Raw genomic sequence first — 16,098 nt, 5'->3', positions numbered from 1 at the left:
ATGACATGCAAACTTACAAACAAATGTACGATGAAATCACTAAATTCTCAGTTACCACCATTATCAGAATGGATGCATTTTTGATGGCTGAGAAACATTAAAATGTGACTTTTGTAACACAGTAAAATTCACAGTTATTTTGACTCCAAGACTTATGGGTTTACACAAGACATAATGTTTCCAGACAAGAACAAATGCATGAAAGAACATGTAATAGCTACTACAAGAAAACTAGGACAGGCATATCTTTCATGAGCAGAAAGGTAGTGTTGTTACTCAGAATTGCTCACATTTTGCTCTTCACTGGATTAACAAAACACTCCCACAACAGAGAGAGAGTGGAGAGTATGCTTTTTACCCAGTGTTGCCCTCCATTTTTCCAGTGATTACTCCAGACAACAAAGATGATAGGAGCATGGTAGCAATTGTATATCCATTTGATCAAGTTTTGGATGTTAGTATAGTCTATCCAAACCCCTGCTGTTTTCCACACAAATAACCCAAGACACAGCAAATGGGTCTATCTCTGTTCTCCCAGCAGTCAAAGCCTTAAGAAGAGTCTGTACATCAAAGGCACTATAATACTGTGATACCTACCAAAGCCCTCATGAACTCTGGACTTCTCTTTGTAGTGTTTTCTTCTCCCTTGTTGTTCCAGCATGGAAGCTCACCTCTCTTTTCAAAGTAGAGATTCTTGTTGACGAAGTGGAAGAGGACTGCAGGGAGGATAATAAAGACTCCAACAGCAGACAAAACCCCAACTGTCTCAGGACTAACTAGGAACAGAAAGTCAGAAAGAAAACATCAGCACAAATGGGAAAACTGTCCTGAGAAAGTTGTGGTTTAACCACATCTGTATCCACAGCTCTGCTTCCCCACTCCTTCCACAGAAGAAACAGCAATGAAATTCAGCAGAACTTGGACTTGCATTAAATGCATTAAACTTTCTGATGCCACCATCCGCACTGGGCTAATCTACTGGGGACATCGACCACAGGGTACATTACACACCAAACTTGATTCTGATTGCGTCTTCATTTCTGTCACATGATGAACTCCAACACAGAAAGACTCTGATATTAATAAACTTTCATATCAATGCAGAATTCCACCAGCTTCAAGAGAGACACTCTGTAGTGCAACAAGAATCAGCCAAGAAACAGCAGTTGGTCATAAACCATTTCCACACAGCTTGTGGTAAATTCTCGGAGGATGCTGTGAGGGGGGAGAAACCTGGGTGCCAAAAGACCCTAACACCTCCTTTGCAATTTTTGCATTTTCTTTTAAGCCACCCGATTATACTATAAAGATACTCACTAACTTCATTACATTTACTAAGAACTAGGTTAATGTATAGCCTACGATCCTCGTTCAACTGTTGCTTTGCACTTACGTAAGAAGTATATTACTGTACTACATAATTACTATTCTTTGCTGCAAAAGACAAGCCTCCAGCTCAGGTAATTCAGTTTAGCTCCTTTGGTGTCAGGTTTGCCCACATAATGAGCACAGTGGTTTTGCACCAGCTGACAACCTAGTACATAGGGATCATCAAACTGATCCCTATGTCAAACTGTAGAGAAACAGTCTTACTTCAATTTACCATGTTCTGCCTGTACCACTGGGTCTGCAACAAACCACAGGCGCCACGAAAAAGCTTTTAAAGCCATTTCACCTCTCTCACACATATCAAAATGCCAAAACAAGGGACGAACACTACATACATCATCTGATGTGGATGACAAGGGCACACACATCAAAAACTGTAAGTGCCATCTAAAAAGAAAAAGGGTTGTTTTCCTGGTAATTACTTCACCAGGAAGGGGTGAAGTTCAGTTGTTCAATTCAAGTCAAAGACCCTATAAAAATGAAACATCAGCAGCATCAGCGGCACACCAGGGATGCCTGTGATTGCAAAGCTGCAGCTCACAGATGAGATGAGCTCACAAGACGAGACGAGGAAAGGATGTAAACAGAGTCAGCCCTGCCTGTGAAACATCTCACTGGGAGTTTACAAGACTTGACTCAGCAAAAGATTTCGATAAGAAGAGCTACACTGGCTCTAGTTACAATCTTGGTATTGCACAGGAGGACTATCATTTAGGGGATTAAAACCCCCTAAATTAATACAAGCAAACATGCCTCAACTGGAAACAAAAATCACCAGTGCATAGCAGCAATCCACATACAAGTCAGATAAGTGTTTAGGACTTAACCCAGAGGAGCACGGCTTACACAAACTCTGCAAGTGGCTCTGACCTTGGTCACTCCAGCCTAAGGATAAACAGAAGTATGCACTGAATTACAGCAGCTTAAATGACAAGAAGATCAAGTCTGCATTTCCTTTGCTCTCTTCTGTATGGTTACAGACACTTCTCTAGAGATGACTTCTGTGTCCCCTTTATGTCACACCAGCACTAAGCAGGGTCCACAAAGACAGTAGGTCTCCCTGCCAGCACTGAAATTCAGTGCCACTGTTTCCCTGGATAATTTGGCAGGCACATGCCAGACCTATCTTCACCTCATACCTCAACCCTGGGAGCAGAGCTGGGAACATGAGAGTGGCTGAGTGATACATCTACTCTGGCTATTTTCAGCTGCTGAAGTCACCATTAAGTGGCTGCTGGAGCCAAGTATAAATCAAAGGAGCTGAGTATAAATCAAAGTAGCCATAATGCCAGAATATACATGAAAGCCTGGCTGGGTCCCATCACTGACTCCTCCTTTTCTTTAGCATAGCGTATGTAGGAAAACGATTATGCTCTACCTTACATATAAAAACCACTCAGGATCACCACGTCTCAGCTTGCATGTGTGTGCATGTGAGTGTGCATGCATGAAGTTGGAGCAGGTATGTAGCAAACTGACAATCACATTTTGAAGGCTCTATGTGAGTGAATTCATTACCAAGAGTGTGATGTAGAGGGATGGCAAGGACACTCCTGTTACTATTTGGTAAGCCCTTTTATAAAATCTCAGCTCTGAGCCCAAGGAGATGTCAGGGTTTCCACTTCTCAGACAGGGCACAAACAAGCCACCAATATTTTTAAACACAAATTGTCCAACACATGCTCAGATATGCCACATGACCCCCAGCTGCAGAAATCCTCAAAGTGCCTGTTCCTCTAACAGACCCGCACAGTACCTTGAAAAATTCCAGAAGAAAAAGCAGACCCTTGACTAGACCAGGCAGCTTGAAAGAAAGTTTGGAGACAAATTATCAGTTGCTATCCACTTGCTCTAAAGGATCTCAGACCAGCACAACTGCATTATTGCCCACCTATTCTTGTTTCCTGGTCAGCTACAGAGGAACAAGAAAGTGGTAGCACAGTGGCATAAGACCTGGGACAATCCTCCAGGCTCCCTCTGCTCTTTGGGACAGAGCTGTAAAAGGCACCTCCTGTCACTGCTCACAAAAGGTCCAGCAGCAGCTTCTGGGAAGAAGTTGTCAAAGCCAAATACTAACAACTGTGTTCACACAGAGGAAGAGGTTTTGGGAGCACAGGTAAGAAGGAACTGCACAGACCATTCTCCCACCTCACTCCCCCAGACATCCTGAACAGCAAAGACTATCAGTCAGCTACCAACAAGATCCCTGCAGCACGCCTCCCCTTCCTTACAGACACCAAGAAAAGAGGAAAGGTCCCCCAGAAGGACGACCACAGTTCTAGAAGGAACTGACACCTCCTGCTCCCATAACAAACCACAGAGTCCCTTTCCTAAAGATGGGCTGCCTTATTGTAAGGCGGTAGCTGGGAGTACTGCAGCACAAGGTGCATCCTGTCCCACGGCTTTAAGCAGAAATTTCCTCTTCTCTCCCCCATGTTATCTGTGCCAGATATTACAGGTTTGTGCCACGGTGACTCTGAGGGAGGGCTGTGATTTTGCACCTGAGCACTGTCTCATATATGTGGGTAGGAACATTACAGTCTGTGCACCTGACTCCAGCTGGAAGCTCATTTTCCTCTGCAATAAGAGACATGCAGGGTCTCTGCTCCTCCATCATCAAGGAGAAAACATGCTGCACCTGCATACAGTCCTGACCACTGAGCTCTCTCAACCCTCAGCTGAAGGGCTTTCTCTGCAGACTTGAAACTCTAGGCCAAGACTACACCTGGGAAACTACTGCAAAACTGATCTGGAGCAGAGCTCTGTTCTGGCGTATGGTGGAATGTCTGGGCCTGGGGGGGAGAGGGCAAGCAGCAGAAATGCACACACACCACAATGCTACAGCACTGCTGGAGTGTCCAGCCTTACAGCAATAGATGACAGACTAACTGAGGGCAAGAAGAGGAAATTTACTGAGGCATTCAACTGCTGGTTCAAACCCTGGGCACCCAAGTCGAGGGAAGGAGCTGTCCACCACACGCTTTGGGATATGAACAGTCCGTTCAGCCAGGACTCTCCAGATCACCCGGTTTTATACTAAGGGATTAATGCCACAGACACCTTTGTGGAATACCACGGTGGGTTCACACATTCTTTTGCCCAGGTGAGAATACAAGCCAAGAAACAGTGTGTGTGCTCCTGGCAGGTGGAGGGCATTCAAAACTGCACACACTCCTTTGCATACACTGCTTAAGAACAAACAAAGAGGTGCAATGTGAAGGGCCTCAAGCTAGGAAAGAGGAGATCAGAGATGAAAGTGAAATCAACAGAAGACATCTAACAGAAGGATCTCAAGATCACAGTACTGTTCCTGCTCCATCCTCTCCCTCAAAATTACCTCTACACTCCAGGATGACTTCAGGGAAGAATCCATCTGGAAGAGCAAGAGTGAAGTGTTGGCCACACCATTACATGCATTGACACTGGCTGGGTAATTGGCTTGTAGCAGGTTTCACAGCAAATCTGCTGGCAGACATCGCCTATCCAGACAGACCAGGACTAGGAGAACAAATACAAGAGGTACCACAGTAGATTCACTTCGAGAGTCTGCAATTAACTAAACCTTCTTTGCAAGGGTTAAATTTTGCATAAAATCCTATTCCAGACAATAGCTCTTTAATTCCATTTGATACTAAGCTTCCTGCAAAAGGAATATTTACTGGTACTTTTTAATTATGAAAAAAACATAAATTGTCTGTTTTACTGTCTGTGCTAATTACATTTCATTATATATTTGCAGTAAGCTATGATTTTCCTGCTGGTTCCCATGACATTTTTCATTATCAACCACTAATTGTCTAGCACGCACACTGCATTGTGAACCAAGTAGGCTGATGCGTGGGCAGAAGTTCTAGAGAAAGCTGCAAGGCAGTAGAAGTGCACATTATTATTATTACTATTAAGATGTACTAGAAAGGTTCCACCTACTTGAATACCTACATATCCTCACTCCTATCAGCAGTGTCACAGCGCAGCAAAGCTCAGGAGTCCATCTGTAACAAGCCTTGTGCTTAACAAGGCTCAGCAACTACTGGAGGAAAGTTATGTGGGGTGAAACGATGACAGCAGCCCCCCTGCAATGACAAGTTCCCTGCTAGGTGCAATGGAAACACCAAAAAGGTTTCTCAGTCACTTCTTTTACTCAGTGCCCAAAGCATGTGGGTATCAGGGTCTTGTCACTTTGCCCACTCACAATCTGAGGACAAGGTTATAAAAGAAAACAGTGCCATATGCAAATTCCTAAAGGAATAGGATAACTAATGGGATCTTTGTGAGAGAGATCAGAAAAAGACAGAAAAAAGGTAAAGGGTTTTCATGAGCCACAGCTAACACTGTTTCCATTACAGCAAAACCTCCTAAGAATCCATATATATGCAAGCTCAGAAAATGCTACAAAGCGTAAAGCGACTCACTGCACACAGCATTTCATAAATTCAGACCAAGAGAGGCTGTAGGCGCCGATTCTTCATACAGCAAACTGCTAGAATAAGGAGCGCATGACCACTACTCATCGTTATCAGCCTTGGACAGGTGGCAATTCTATTCATGTGCACCACACACACAATACACAAACACTTCAGAAATAAATGTGTGTTTTCACAGGATTGCAGCTCTCTCCTGATATCTATTTCAAAGGAGACAAAGCCTGACCCTTCCCAACAGCACTGTGAGGGAACAGTTGTATAACTCCTCCTCTTCTCCTCAAGGTGATCCACAAATACATTATCAGAAACACAATCAGACCACCTTCAGTGCTGTGGCAGAAAAGCAAAATTCCCATCCAAGGCAGGAGGACTTGTCTTGCATTGAAGTTTTATTTTTGTGTGCTGATTTACAGGTACCAAGAATGAGGAAGTTCTCCAGTCCTTTTACAGAAGGCATGTGAAGGACCAAAAGGCACTTTTGACCTGATATATTTCTATTAACTTTGACTGCAAAATTTGACTGATCAAAGGGTGGAAGAATGGGCCCGTTTGTAGTTGCTGTATTTGCAGGTCGCTTTTAATGATTTAAGCTGTCCTTATGACCTATGACATAGGCATGCTATTTCAAAGGTCTCAAAGACAGTACAGCAACTTCATTTTTCTTTCTTCTATGACCCACATAACCACAGTACCCAAACACCTTGCATATTTCAATGCTTTATCCCATCAGCAACTCTGTGAAGCAGGGAAATGCTAACACAACTGCTCTATAGAAGAGGAGCCACGTCAGAGACACAACCCAAAACAGTGGAAGTAAGACCCAAAAGAACAATCAAGAAAAGTCCCACCCATGTACACAGGCACTTCAGTATCTAGAAATACCTCACTTTTCACCCTAAGGCTGAGGGTCCCAAGTAGAACATCTACAGCACCTTCCTAGAGATGACACCACAGCAATAGCTGCAGGCATCTGGGCATCAACTCAGTCACTGCGGGTCACCTGAAAGCCACAGAACTGGCATTTCTTCCCATAAAGCCTGATTCTTCTTAGAGACGCAAAGCAGCAGAGGTGCCCAACACCTCCTGGTAACACTGAGTTCAAGGGAAGGTACATCAGGCACAACAAGGGACATGGAGGCAATGGCATTAAGCCAAGCCACTCATCTAAGAAATGGGAGGCCTGAGATAAATTTTCCCTTAAACCCACATTTTCCTTTTCCCTACTATGTCCCACGTGCACGACTAAAGGAGGGCACTCTCTACCCTTCAGTCTGAGCTTGGCTCACTGTGCTGCCTATTTGGGGGCCAGCAGTAGGGCCAGCACCAGTACACCTGTTTTTTTCAACCTGCTCACTGAGGTTCAAAAAGAGCAGACCCAGACTTTAGTTCTCAGGATGCAGTCTGGACTTCGCTGACAACCTGCTATAGATAAATGACCAAGCCAGAAACATCTGGCAAACCTCAGAGCATCCAGCAGCTCACCTGTGAGAGCTATACGCCAGCAACAAGGAAGCCCAAGTTCAAGGTTTTCTTTGAGGCCAGATTTTCCACTTTAGAAAGGCTGCTAAATATCTTTCTGTATACAGTGTGGCAGCACTGTTTTCCCAGCAGCAGAAATCCCACCCTGGCCTTAAGCAATGCTCATGACAACATCTGCAACCAAGCACATATGGTCTGTGAAATATTCTGCTTTCAACAAAAGCCATTTTCCAATTAGAAAAGATGAATTATTTGTTTTGCTAGATGTGTTTCAAACAACTGTGGAGCACTACTTCAAGTCAACAGCAAGTACACAGTGTATGCAAATGATGATGCCTGGTGTTCTGCATCCAGAAGAGTCCTGGCTTTCACCCTATTCCTCTGTCTGTAAGCACACACACCACAAATACTGAAAGAAGGGAACAGAATTGTGTCCTAATGGAGAGGGGAGCATTCATGCTGTCTAACAGAAGTGATGCAAGTAACAACCTAGGCCTCTAAAGGGTGATTCAGAAATTAATTGTCAATCTTAGTAATAATCTTAGAAAAGGCTCCAATTCAGCATGCTATTTAAAATTCATTGAAGTTAACAGGGCCAGGGAGACTGAGAATTTTAGTGGCACAGCACTTGAATTGCCATTCACAAACTGAAAACTAGTCCCCTCCACGTCAGGGCTGAAGAGATTTAGTGGGTACAGCACAAGGAACCTCTTGGTACCCAACCATGCTTTGGTCCTTCTGTACCACCACTGGTTCCTGCCAGGATTAGTTCTCAGAGTTGGGCCAGCATCTGAGATAGTCAAACTGAAACCCACAGCCTTCACAACTGTTTGTTTCAGTCCTTCTCCAGAGCAGTGAAGAAAAGTTAAAACCGGGCAGGAAATTACTTTCCCAGTCCATAATCTATGAGTCACCCTTACGCTCAAGTCTTTGCTCTGCCATTTCTTCTCTTTCTCAATATTCACCCTAATCTCTGAACTATGCTCAGTTTTGCATGCTGGAACTATTTTCCATTATAAAAACAGCCATCACACAAAGCAGTGAGAGAACTAACTTGGCTTTCACCTAAAATGTAGGAAAGCAAGAAAAAGGCTGCGGTGATAACTATCTACACCACCTGGATTAGATCAAATGTGAGAAAGAAACTAGTCCATGAAAGCCAATCTCCTGCTGCTTAGGGCTTTCATGTTAGAAATGAGACCTCTGCTTAAATGCAAGTCTGAAATAAGCAGGACTTGAGACTTGAACTTCTCCCTTTCACATGTCCTTTAACTTACTGACCTCCAGAAAACCTACCACAGTGGCAAGGGACAGCTGGTTTCCCTCACCATCATCACGCGCTGCTCAGAGAGGAATTCCATCCTGAATAAGGACACAACTTGAGCCTAGGAAAGGTTATATTTCCTAGAAAAAGTTGTAATGTAAACCGAATTTGTCCAACGAGCACATTTTCTCAGAAAATTTTCAGCCCGCTCTTACTGTAGTAGGTTTGTCTTTGATCATGTCCCAGGGTTGATTTCAGTCACAGTACGACACAGAGCTCATAATCGGATACATTTTGTCATAGCTGACACCACCACTGCCTTACTGGTAGAACGGGAAGACTAGGGCTGTCAGTCTGCCACCTTTCTTGAACACTGAAGTCACGTTTTTTTTTTCTCCTTTTCCTTAAAGACAACTTCATTGTTGCCATGGTATCACTAATGCAGTATTTTGAGATGGGGAAAGAAGATAACAGTGCATCATCACACTGACACATCTATCAACTGCCATCCTCCCAAAAAGGGTAAATAAGTAAGGATTCCAATGTAGACTTTCAAAGGCTCCTCCATCCTTTTTAATTTTTCCCCTCTCACATACAAATTGCTGTCTGTAAAGCTCATGCCTTGATTTTGTGACAGAGAAGGTCCGAATTTGTCTCTCAGCGAACAGCGTCTAGGTTTATTTATTCATTCCTTCTCTTCTCCCCATGCTACATGACACCAGCTGAGGTACACACTCACAAGAGAATTGAGGCATCTGCATGTTCAGAAAATGCCAGCTTGGCTCCCCATATTAAACCACACAGTGACTACTTCATCATTCTTGCTTGTACAATGATTTCTTCCTGAACTAGCAAGGTATCTACTGCTGAGCACAACCCACATTCATCTCAAAAGTAAGTGAAAGGAAAATGGGGACTCTGATGGTGTCTCCCATATACCACCGTCAAGTCACAAGGTGTGGTCTTGTTAGCTTTGTAGCATATCTTTCCTATCACTGCCAGAAGCACTTTAAAGAAACCTTTACTAACTTAGCAAACCAGGGTCTTGCACTCAAAACAATGGCACGTCCCTTCTTGACCGTGCATATGAGAACATTGTGTCAGGTCCCTTTGTAAATTTCAGAGAAAGTTCTGCATATGACTGGCTCAACCATGTTACCTCAGTAAAACCAGGGAACAGTTTCCTGTTCCCTGACAGATTCCCATGTCCCAGCCATGTGCCCAACTTTGAGTCCAAACCAATGAACAGACAATGACAGACACAATGACTTTCAGCACACCACCACTGCCACAGTGGTGTTCACAGCGGTGACATGATGAGCTCTTCATCTCCCAGGCAGTGCAAAAGGAGGAATAATGTAATGAAATGAAAACTTACATAAGCTGAATTTATCAAGCCTTCTGCAACAGAGGAGGGAGCAGAGAGCAGCAAGTGAAGCAGTGACAGAAGGTCAAATGGGAACGATCCCTGCTATGGGTCAAGAATTCAACAGTAAGCACAGAGTCCTGTAACAGACAAAAGTAAGTATTTTACATTTGGGAGAGAGAGGAAAGAGGTGGAAAGGAAGGAGAAAGGAGGATCTTAGTTGCTGCTTCTTCCTTGTTTGTGAGGATAGGAAGAACAAGTTGCCTGTACTCAGAACTGAAGTGCTCTCAGCTCTTCAAAGAGGAATCTAACTGGGATCTTTATGCTCTCATGTATTTATTTTTCTCATCTGCAAAGCCTTGTTCTTAGTTCCACCAATCTGACCCAAGGCAGAATGACTCACCACAGCAAAAGGCTGGACAGCAGCTTCTTTTTCTAAAGACCTAAATAAACCCTACTCCATCAATTGACCAAGGACGATGCAGCAGTAAACCTCTCGCTGAAGGCTGCACGTTGCCTTGGCAACCTGTCTGATCTCCATTGCTCCAGGGACTGGAAATGTGCTGCCAACAGGAGATTTCAGCTAATCAAACCAAATCTCTTAACACTTAAACAACTTCCCATCTGTGGAGAGCAGGCTACATGCCCGCAGAAAGCAGGGCATCCTCCAACCACAACCATAGCTTCTCCTTGACCTGTTATTTGTTGGATCCTTGTAGGCCACGGACGTCTCCTGACAGCTACTGAAGGAGAAGAGGAAGCAGCAAGACGCCACAACTTACATTCCTCCATGTGCTCGCTATCCGCATGGCAGCTCCACGCCTGCACTCAGCACATGCCTGGCAGGCTGCAGACAGGACAGGCAGCGAGGAGACCGGCTGCCTGCTGAGAGCTGCCTGCGGGACCCTCAAAGGTCTAGACTCAACCCCTGACCTTTGGTAATATACACTCCCTACAGGCCAGGCGCTACATGTTTTGAGCCTTCTCAATGCACTCTGTCCCTTTTTCAGCTCCCATTAAACACATCAAGTAACGTAAGAGGCAAACTGCTGACCAAAAAAGGAACTGGGACAACCATGTATCTCTGGACCTTCCTAGACCAGGGACTGCTGTCAAAGTGCAGCACAGAACACCTCCTTTATTCTAAACCTTCTAACTGGCAGTGCTAAAAGGGCAGCTTTGGTGGCTAATTTTGCCTTGAAAGGACAACCAGTAATTGATTTTTTTATTTTATTTGTTTGAAGAAGAAACAAGACCAACCTTTCTACAGCTCCTGCATTTAAGCCCAGCCACAAAGACAGACGATCAGTCTGGCATTCAGCACAACCAAGGGGCCACAAAAAGAGGCATGAACAGCAGACAGGAGAGGAATTTTCTATAGTTGTGCTGGTGCTGAGACAAGAAATTCTGTTTGATGGGGATGAGACTCATATCCATGAAAAACCACCAATTACCATCTAACGACCTCCAGTGCTGTATCATCTAAAATCATAGAATCATAGAACAGTTAGAGTTTGAAAGGACCTTAAGATCACCTAGTTCCAACCCCCAAATAGCCTTTTCCATGCAATTGCCAACAGGAATCAGGGCATTTGAACAGCAGACTCTAACCTGGAATTCAGGCTTTCCTTCCCTTCCTCGGTCATTCTTTACTGCATCTCAGAGGACACTAACCCACCAGTCTCTGAAACCCAAAGGCACAGGCCCTATACCGAGTTTCATTCCACACATGCCATTTGCTGCCAGATTAACTCACAGTACTGCACCAATGGGCACAGAGGACCCTTAGATGTTTTTTGTCTTGGTATGGAGGACATCTCCACAGGAGATGCTGCCCCACCAAACAGTTCCCTGGTACCTGGGCTAGCTACCAAGCTCAGGCTCCAGCTCTTGAGGAAGAGGAGGGAGGAATTGTTGGTATTTAAAAGGGAGCCCTGAAGCGGAAGAAGGCTGCTCATAAAGCAGGGTGTGGTTTCAAAGAAAGAATCTATTGTGGAAGATTTCTAGGCCTCTGGTATCAACCAAGCGACCTACGCCCATGGAAAATATGTTGTAATAATATCAAAAGCCATTAAAACAAATGCCTGGGGAAAAGAATGCCAGTGATTTCTGGAGTCATGTATTTAACAGAGTTAAGAGCTTAGCAAGCACTGCCACCTCCTACCATACCACTGTGAACATTTCTCTATCTACATTAGTATAACAAACCAGTTCACCTGTTACTAGGGCTGCAATGGAGAAGGGTGTGAACTGAAGTCATTGCTCAGCTAACCAAGGGCTCTGCGATAAGGGAAAGGCAACAAAGTCCCAAAGGCATAAGCAAGAGAGAACCAGAGCTGGTTTTAATGGCCAGGATAACAGGTGGGTCCCTACATGTGCTTTCCCATCTTATTCTTTCCTATATCACACCTTCTTTCTGTTCCATGCACTCCTTAGCCTTGCTTAATCTCAGTTCAGCCAAACTGAATAAAAAACGGACCCTGGGGCAAAATATCTGCCTCTACAGGGCATGGAAAATCAAAAGCATGGAAATCAAAAGCAGAGTTGTCACCAATCTAATGGGGAGCAGGAATGATCTGAGAGAAAACAAATGTCAATGATGTGTAGGTAGTTAAGGTATGGCGGCCGGAAGATATCGCGATGTACGGAAAGAGAGAGCCCCTCCCTAGGTACTCTCACAAGCCCCATAGCATGGAGAGGGGAATTGTGGGGCTAGGCTGGACAATACCATAAAAGGTAAAAATTGTTAACCTGCCCTTCTGATTGGGTCAGAACAGGTACTTCCGTGTGGCCAAAAGGTATAAAGCACCTGCTGTTGTTTAATAAAACGCTATTTGGTCATCCTCCATATTGGTGTCTGTGATCTTCTAGCCCTAAGCCAGGGGTTGGCTTAGTTCTGCAAGTTTTGGCTGAAGCAACGCAGCAACAATGATTCAAGACACCCTCCATAATTCCTTTGTAAAAGGAAATGTGCAGGCCATGATCCCAGCACTACAAAACCTGTGAGGAGGGCCCCCTCCAGATGAAACTGACCACAGCACTGCCTCAACAGATTCATTTGCGTTACCAAGTTTCAAAGCATCTGCCAGCAGTTTCTTTCAAGCAAAAGCTGTGACATCCGGCTGGTCTTGGGGATAAATGGGGAGCCATGGCACTTCAGAGCCAGAAGAAGAGTCAGAAGCAGGGCAGCAGGTAGAGGCAACTGTTAATCAGAACAGATGCAATGGAGACTAAAACAGATTCCACATATTTCAAGGGCTTCTGCTGTTCTGATGCTCCAGTCCAGCCCACACGAGCAAACATACACACACACATTCTGAAAAACACCTGACATAAAGGACCACAAGAATAAAGTGCAGCATGTTCCTTGGATGTTTTCAGACACACTGAGCCAAGCTACGGAGTCTACTTACTACTTTATTTGGATCTCTCCATCCGTTTTCTCCCACAGATATCATGCTAGATTTAGGTCCTTTTTTAACCTACCCCAGTCACAAATACATGCAAGTATGGTTTCCCTTGCACAGCGATCAGCTGTGCTCTCTGCTTGACAGGAATGCAAATACTCTGCACTGTTACTCATTATGGATCTAGAATTATGGTCTTACTACTGCTTTACTGTAAAATCTGAATTGAGAGCAGGAAACAGTACAATGTCAATGCAGAAAACAAAAGAAAAGGCTAACTCCTATTTCATTATTGCAACTTCCAAGACCTCTGTATTTCAAGAAAACCAAAGCAGCATACAAATCCAAAGTAGCAAGTGTTGGTAACACAGGATTTGCTTTTCAGACTGTAACTGTCACCAAAGTAACAAACTAGGAAAGCTATCTTCTCACCAAGAAATAGCCACAACTCATTCAAAACCTGGCACTTACCTAATTGCACTTACATAAAGCAGAAAAACAAGTCAAACCAGCAATGAAATTTCCCAAGAACACTTTTCTCAGAAGCAACACATTTCAAAGCTTTCTTCATGGGACATGTTGCTAAATCCTCTGAATCCACAGTGTTCACACAAGCTGGCCAAAGCTGAAGAGAAGCACAGTCCTGAGTTTCAAACACAGGAGCGGTGCTCGTGCTCCTTTCTCTGCATGTGCTTGTTGATTTAAAGTCCCAAGGAAGAAGGAAGGCTGCTCTTTGGTAAACATGTGACAGCCACTAAAGGAATGCTAGCCAGAGAAACAAGATAAAAGCAGCCTATGCTGCTTCCAATGGGTTTGTTTAAAAAGTAATGCCTTACCTGTACCTTTCCTACTGCTCTCACCTCATAAGTGCCAGGTCTTTATTCGAACTACTATCCTGCTAGTGAATTTGCCTAAAAAAAAAAAATTACCATTCACTTATCATGAAACTGTAAGTGATTTTTTTCTCTCCTGTAGAGAGATGTAATTTATTACTCAGATTCCACTCCAGTCATAAATATTTTGGATCCACTTTTGAAATGTACTTTTTCCATCCTGGATTCCCACAGATTTACAGAGAAAAAGACAGATTTGCAGTGAAAAATTAACGTAAGAATCACAGCAGGCATTCAGTCTAAAACAAAGTGTTTCCTCTCCAGGGAGAAGCCTATCCCTTGCACTTGCTAGGCCTCAGTCAGCTGTTACCTTTCTTGGTAGCTCTGCTCTCCCTCCAGCTGGGGCCCTGCTCCATTGCTCTGCTTGCTGATGGGATTTGTATACACAGGGATAAAACCTGTTCTTACAACCAAAGGTGTAAGCACAGGACTGATCCTAATGCATACAGGTCATATACCTACTACACAGCCATGAATAGTTAGAGATTTCATCTTGGAGACTGCTTCTTATAGAGACACACTTCATTGCAAGAAAAAGAAAAAAAGAAAGGAAAAAATAGTAGAGAATGGACTTACAACTCCTGGGGTTTGGGGGGGTTTGTTTGCTTGTTTAAAAAAACCCCTCAAACCTAAAAGTTTATTTTAAGGAAGGGTCTGTTACAGCAAGATCATGGCCTGTTTTCACTATCCACACAATTGCTGCTTTGAATGTGCATTTTGGAGGTAGATTTGATTCCGAGTAGAAGAAGGGTTACTTTTCCCCAGCATTCAGGGCAAATCCATCCCCATTGCCTCTGTCTACAAAAGGTCTCTCTGCAGTGAAACTGAAGCTCTCCCCAGCAATTTACTAATTCGTGCAAAATTTTGTTTCCGGCTTCTAAAATACCTGGTGGTCCTCAAAAACAGCATGGGAAGGCTGCAAAGTAAAATCACAGATCTGAACCTAGCCACTCACAATGCTCAAAACATCAGAGAGCATGGGGAAATTGGGCACAAAACGGGGGGGGGGAAGGAAAGGAGCACACTCCCCACTCAGCAGGGGCGTGCAGACCTGGCTGCTCACAACCAAAAGGGCTTGTGGCCCCACTGCCTGCAGCTATTTGTAAGTTGGCTCTAATCAGCTATCAGCAGTATTTTGCCTCTCTAAGGTAAACTGCTCCCTGAGGCAATTTTCTGCAGGTGTTCCTAATGCAACTCTTTTTTCCCCCAAAAAAGTGTATTATGATGATCTTGTTTATAAAAGCTGCTGCCTGGCAGATCCCTGAAGAGTAGTCCAGACTGGCATCTTCAAAATAAAAGCTACTTAGAAAGAGCTCAAGAGGGGAGAAAAGTAGTCACTGAGCAAACATCAAGCCACTTGACTTACATGAGTCTTGTCACACCGGATTCCCCATGGAAAAGGCAGCTGAAGAGGGTGTCCGCTTCCCTGGGCTGTGTGATGGCTGCAGGCAAAAGGCATAGGATGGGCAGAACCCTGGTGAAAGGCCACTGTTGGGGACATGTGCTTTCAGCAGGGCTCTTTCCAGATGCCAGCATGCATGGCTGAATGATCATGCTGATCAGGCATATGAGGTCCCAGAGCAGGAAGGTGGCAGCCATGGCACTGAACTAAAAATATGCAAGGGCACAGCAGAGCAACAAGGGAAAAGCAAAGTCTAGTTCTATCAGGCTAGTCACTGAAGCCAACTAATTGAGCAAGTTTCACACACTGCCCGGGAGACTTGCCTTGTCTGCTAAACCAGTAGGAAATCTCCCTTTCTAATTCAAACACCAATCCCTTGAAGATTTGCACGGACAGGCTACCAGGAAAGGGCTGGGTAGTTCAGCATGCAGGTCTGTGGATGCTTCGTTCCCTGTACTTAAGCTTAGTTCTAGT

The 16,098-nt window shown here is 44.3% G+C and overlaps 1 protein-coding gene across 3 annotated transcripts in view; it reads right to left on the bottom strand.

Moving 5' to 3' along the window:
- Window positions 1-16,098, bottom strand: part of SYT16 (synaptotagmin 16) — a 114,531-nt gene that overhangs the window by 59,469 nt on the left and 38,964 nt on the right. The window contains exon 1 of one of the 3 annotated variants that reach the window (XM_030481366.1): window positions 598-792. The exons of 1 other annotated variant lie outside the window; for it this stretch is intronic. The gene's annotated coding sequence lies outside the window, so the exon portion shown is untranslated. Of the gene's footprint in view, window positions 1-597; window positions 793-16,098 lie in introns of those variants that run through there. One more of the 3 variants, XM_030481369.1, reaches the window with a different exon arrangement.

Source organism: Strigops habroptila, chromosome 4 (genome assembly GCF_004027225.2).
Source record: "Strigops habroptila isolate Jane chromosome 4, bStrHab1.2.pri, whole genome shotgun sequence".
Taxonomy (NCBI): Eukaryota; Metazoa; Chordata; class Aves; order Psittaciformes; family Psittacidae; genus Strigops; species Strigops habroptila.
Note: the sequence above shows the minus strand (reverse complement) of the source record. Positions and strands in the feature narration are given on the sequence as shown.